Below are 6,242 nucleotides of genomic sequence, written 5' to 3' on the forward strand. Positions count from 1 at the left end.
TTCTGATCACAAAAGCTAACTTGGGTTCAGCAGGTACGTAGTAGTGGCCAACTTTGTGTGTCATTTTAGCCAGCCGTATTTCACTAATGTACATCTGTCTGAACTCCTCATGGTAGGCTTTAGGTTTTTCATAGATAACTTTTCTCCATATTTTACAGAGCTTTTTCATAGCCCTCTTCTTCTTTAAGGGTTTGGCCTTCAGTATTGCAAAAGCCTTTTGCTTTTTCTGAAGGGATTCTGGAACCAATAGTAACTTCTTCTTTTCTTCTACATCCACCATGATTCCAGCCAGAAAAAGAATGACTAGATTAGTTTTAATTGAAAAATCTACACGGGGGGCGGCCAGGTAGCACAGCAAGTAAGAGCACCGGCTCCAGTGTTGAGAAGACCTGGAGATCGAATCCCGGGCTCAGACACTTAGCACCCACCCAGAAACACCTGGCCGTGTAACCTTGAGCAAGTTACTTAACCCCGATTGCTTAAAAAAAAAAAAAATCTACACTGGGGGCAGCCAGGTGGCTCAGCGAGTAAGAGCACCGGCCCCAGTGTCGGGATGCCCTGGGAATCGAATCTGGGCGCAGATACTCAGCACCACATCCAGAAATAACTGGCCGTGTAACCTTGAGCAAGTTACTTAACCCGGATTGCTTATAAAAAAGAAAAGAAAAGTCTACACCAGCTTCATGGCGCTTCCCTTCACTGTGGCCACTCCAGAAAAACTTGTATCCGGTTCTGACTTCTGTAAGCTGGTCTTCATTTGCCAATCTTGTTTCACTCAGGGCTGCTATTTGGATGTGATACTGCTGAGTTATTTTGCAGCAAGAGCTATTTGTCTTTCAGGTCTACTGGATTTTGTGCTGTTTATACGTGTGCACACATTCTGCGTACTGATGGTAAGTGGAATCATCTTTGTAGAAATTTTTGTACATTTTTTTGTGTTTTGACAGCAGGGTGGGATCTTCACCTGCTGCAGTAACCAGGCCAGGGTTGGGTAAGAAGACAATTTTTAGGGCCCCTTTTCTAGCTCCTTCCTCCCACCAGTAGGTGAGCAGTGCAGTCCTTAAAGGGCTGCTCAGACACCCAGGGGGCTGCCGAATCCCACTGCTGCTTCCAGTGAGAAGATGACCCTATGGCCTAGGCCTCCTGTGTGCAGCGTTGTGACTGTAGCTCCCAGTATATCCACATTTCAAGATAGGTAAAAATGATAAAATGGTATGAGTGATGTCTTTTGATTCCTGCATAAATTGGATTAAGTGAGGCAGAGTTGCACAAAGTCATTGACCTCATTCTCTCTTCCAGAGTCATCGCAGTCCAGTGGCAGGACCCAGTGGCAGGACCCAGTGACAGGTGATGGTTCAAGATGCAGTGGATGACCTTGGCATCTTTGTTATCTAACCAAACTCTAAACACTCCACAATGCCTGTTTCAGCTGCCTTCATAACCTTTGGAAGAAACTGTTCTCATCTGCCCAATGTACCAGGGGATATCCTTGCATGTTTAGGGTAGACACCCCAACTCACCGACAGCTTTGAGACCTCTCAGTTACCTTCAACCTGGTTTGGCTGGTCTGTGGAAATGGTTTGTTGGGATGTGGTGGCTGTGTCTGCTATAGTTTCTGTGGGCCACAGGTGAGCATCAGGTGGATCAGGAGACACCGAAGGTGGAAAGCAGCCCTGGAAAGGTTTTGGCAGCCCTCACAGAAGAGGTATTTCCCAGAACACACCCTACACTCCAGTACAAGGGTAGTACCCTGCATGACAACTTCCCTGGGGTTATTCCTTGTTGGAGAGACTTCCAGCATCATGTCCACTCACCAACTACTCCATAGTCTAGCCTTCAAGCTGCCTTCCTGCTGTGCCCTCCATCCCTTGCCAACCACATGAACTTTCTGGCCTGAGGACCCTCCCCCACCCAAGCCACTGCTAGAGGTCTTAAATTAATCTGAGAGGCACAGCAAAGGCAACTGACGACAATTCAGAACTGGCTTCAACAGCCAGTGACCCCAGCCCCCTTCATTTCCCCCCACCATAGGAAATTCCCTCCTGGTCCTCCCCGAGTCAATATTCTATTATCCACTCCCTTTCTACTGTTACAGATTTTCTGGGAACTTAATTTGAGTCTAGCTTTATCACTTACTATGGGAGTAACCCTTGGAAAGTAACTTTACCACTTGTTTTGTAGAGCTAGGACTTGGAGGTTAGTCAGTCTTTCAATAAGAAATTTAAAAAAATTTTTTTGCTTTTTTTTGGAGGGGGGAAGGCAGGGAAATTGGGATTAAATGACTTGCCCAAGGTCACACAGCTAGTAAGTGTTAAGTGTCTGTGGTCGGATTTGAACTCATGTCCTCCTGACTCCATGGCCGGTGCTCTATTCACTGTACCACCTAGCTGCCCCCAATTTTTAAAATTAAAAAAAATATTTTTATTTATTTTAATCAAAGTCTGCCTTCTTATCCTTTCCCCTACCCCCCACCCTCCAACTGAGAACACAAGAGAAACAAATTACATTACAAACATGTATAGTCAATCTAAAGAGATTTGGCCATGTCCAAAAAATATTTGTTTCATTTTGCATTCTGAGTCCTACAATGGCATGTTTCATCATTAGTCCTCTGAAATCTTGAGTTGTCATTACTCTGATAAGAATTCAGCTCTGTTTAGTATTCTATCATATTTATATACCATAACTTGTTTATCCATTCCTCAATATATGGACATCCTTTCAGATTCCCATTCTTTGCCACCTCAAAAAAAGTTTGAAATATTTTTGCGCATTCTTAGAATTTGTTTTGTTTAGGATGAATACCTCTCTTAATCTTTCTTCTTTCCCCTTCCTCCATTTCTCCCTTTTCCCTCTTTTCTTCTTGAATAAAATGCATTTTTTGTACTCAGCTCTCTGGGTATGTATTCTTAGAATTCGTTTTGCTTAAGATGAATACTTCTTTTAATCTTTCTTCTGTCCCCCTTCCCCCATTTCTCCCTTTCCCTTCCTATTTTCCTCTTGATTGAAATGCATTTTTGTACTCAGCTCTCTGGGTGTGTGTTTTCCCTTCATCTGACCAGATGAGAGTGAAGTTCAGGTGTCAGATACTCCCATCTACCCCCTTCTTTTATGTTTGTATATATTCAACAAGCATTTATTAAATACCAAATGTGTGCCCTAGCACACATGCCTACATTGAGGATTAAAAGAAAGGGAAACAATCCCTGCTCTTGAAGAACTCAGTGAAATAAGAGAGACAATGTGCAAACAATTATTTACAAACAAGAAAAAGATAATCACATTGAGGAGTATTAATGGAAATTAGGAAAGTCTCCCTGTAGAAGGTAGGATTTTTATCTGGGACTTGAAAGAACTGGGGAAGAGTGGAGGTAGACACATGAGAGGAGAAATTTAGGAAAGAAAGGACAGTCAGAGAAAGTTCATTGAGTTGGGAGGTGGAACAGTATGGTGGTCATGTCACTGGTTAACAGACTGTGTGAAGTGTAGGAAGGTATAAGGAGTCTGGGGAGGTAAGTGGGGGTCAGGTTATAAAGGATTTTAAAAGCCTTTCCAAAAAAAGAGGATTTAAGGGCAGCTAGGTGGTGCAGTGAATAGAGCACCAGCCCTGGAGTCAGAAGGATGAGTTCAAATACGGCCTCAGACACTTAACACAAAAAAAAAACTAGCCATGTGACCTTGGGCAAGTCACTTAATCCCAATTGCCTTCCAAAACAAAAAATCCTAGGGTTAATAGAAAGCCACTGAAGTTTATTGAATCAGGAGATGACATGGTCAGACCAGGGCTTTAGGAAGATCAATTTGACAGTGGAATGTAAGATGGACTGGAGTAGGGAGAGACAAGGCAGCTACTGTAATCATCCAGATGTAAGGTGATGAAGGTCCCTATTCTGGAGATGGCAGTGTCAGAGAAAAGGGGGCATATGCTTTGAGGTATTATGAAGGTAGAATCCACAAGAGTTAGCAATAGATTGAATGGGAGGGGTAAAAGTAAGGAGTAGACAATGAAAGGAGGAAGGAGAAAGGAAAAAAACACTTATAAAGTATGTACTATGCTCCTGACATTGTGCTAAGAAACTTACAAATATGATCTCATTTGGTGATAACATAACAAAGGAATACAGTGATATTGCTGGGTCAAAGGGTTTACAGTTTTATATCCCTTTGGGCATTGTTTTAAATTGTTCTCCAGTATGGTTAGGTCAGTTCACAACTCTACCAACAATACATTAGTGTCCCAATTTTTCCACATCCCTATCAGCATTTGTCATTTTCCTTTTCTTTCATTCAGACCAATATGATAGGTGTGATACTTCAGAGTTATTTTAATTGCATTTCTTTAATCGGTAGTGATTTAGAGCATTTTTTTTAACGTGGTCATTGATAGCTTTGATTTCTTCTTCTGAAAACTGAAGCAGAATAGTTTTGAAAGTAACTTAATGAAAGCCTCATTTCCAAAATATATAGAGGACTGAGTCAAATTTATAAAAATACAATTATTCCCCAGTTGATAAATGGTCAAAGGATATGAACAGGCAGTTTTTAGTTGAGGAAATTAAAACTCTTTATAGTCATATAAAAAAATGCTCTAAATCACTATTGATTAGAGAAATGCAAAATGAAACAGCTCTGAGGTACCACCTCACACCACACCTATCAGATTGGCTAACATGACAAAGCAGGAAAATGGTAAATGTTGGAGAAATTGTGGGAAAATCAGAACATTAATACATTGTTGGTAAAGCTGTGAATTAATCCAACCATTCTGGAGAGCAATTTGTAGCTATGCCCAAAGGGCTATAAAACTGCATATGCTTTGATCCAGCAATACCACTTCTAGGTCTGTATCCTAAAAAGATCATACAAATGGGAAAAGAACACACATGTACAAAAATATTTATAGTAGCTCTTTTTGTGGTGGACAAGAATTGGAAACTGACTGAACAAGTTGTGGTATATGCATATAATGGAATACTATTGTTCCATAAGATGCGATGAGCAGGTACACTTCAGAAAGACCTGGAAAGATTTACATGAACTGATGCTTAGTGAAGTGAGCAGAACCATGAAAACTTTGTACACAGTAACAGCAACATTGTGAGATGACCAACATTGATAGACTTAGCTCTTCCCAGCAATACAATGAAGTAAGACAATTCCAAAAGACTCATGATGGAAAATACTGTCCACATCCAGAGAAAGAACTATGGAGTCTGAATGCAGATTGAAGCATACTATTTTCTTTCTCCTTTTTTTTTCTTATGGTTTTCCCCTTTGGTTCTAATTCTTTACAGTATGACTAATGTGGGAATATGTTTAAAAATAAATGTAAAATCTTCTGTTTGACTTTTCAAGTCATTTTAAAAAAAATAAAGTAAAAATTTTATAATATCTAGAAAAAAGAAGGTAACCTGATGAACTTATTACCTACTTTTTCAAAAGTCAGCTGTATGAAATGGACAGTCATAGTTTTGTATACAATCATTTTTTTCTTTTCTGCTGTGTTTGTGGAAAATGCTCATTTCAGAGGGGCATATATAAATTCAGAATATATTTTAAAAAAATTGTTTCCTTCCTATTTTTGTTTCTCTTTTGAATTCCTGAAAAGTTGTAATTTCATTCCTTATCTCTTCCTTCAATTATTGATTCAGTTGTAGAAATTCAAGCAAATAAGACAGTCCCCAGCAAGGGGGAAGACAACACAAAAATTGATGCCAGAAAGCAGGGTGGTGATTCATGGCATGGTTTGGACATTGTTTGGAAGTCAGGTGAAGGCTGAAATCTGAGAAAGAGAATGAGAAACTTCACCTGCAAAAGTCCTCTGTGGTTCCAGGGTTAGAGTCCAAGTATTCAGTCAACTTTTTAAGTCAGGACATCATGCTCATGTTGTCATTTGTCCTTGAGAACAAACAACAACAGAAGTATGTGATAATGGAGGAAAATAGTCTTTCACAACATGACTATTATGGAAATGTTTTGAATAACTACACATATATAACCTATATTGAATCTCTTGTCCTCTCAATGGGGGGGTAGGTGGGGAGGGAAGAAGAAAGAGAATCTGGAATTCAAAGTTTTAAAAACAAATGTTAAAAATTGTTTTTACGGGGCATCTAGGTGGCACAGTGAATAGGGCACCGGCCCTGGAGTCAGGAGGACCTGAGTTCAAATCCTGCCTCAGACACTTAACACAAAAACTAGCCATGTGACCTTGGGCAAATCACTTAACTCCAGCTGCCCTA

At 40.2% G+C, this 6,242-nt stretch overlaps 1 pseudogene; it reads left to right on the forward strand.

Moving 5' to 3' along the window:
- The first annotated feature begins 683 nt into the window (after positions 1-683).
- LOC138175601 (derlin-2-like) overlaps positions 684-6,242 on the forward strand; it is a 10,662-nt pseudogene continuing 5,103 nt past the window's right edge.

This window comes from Petaurus breviceps, unplaced genomic scaffold (assembly GCF_028583685.1).
Source record: "Petaurus breviceps papuanus isolate PSGF00001 unplaced genomic scaffold, PetGlider_PUasm1.0 78, whole genome shotgun sequence".
In the NCBI taxonomy this organism is placed as follows: domain Eukaryota; kingdom Metazoa; phylum Chordata; class Mammalia; order Diprotodontia; family Petauridae; genus Petaurus; species Petaurus breviceps.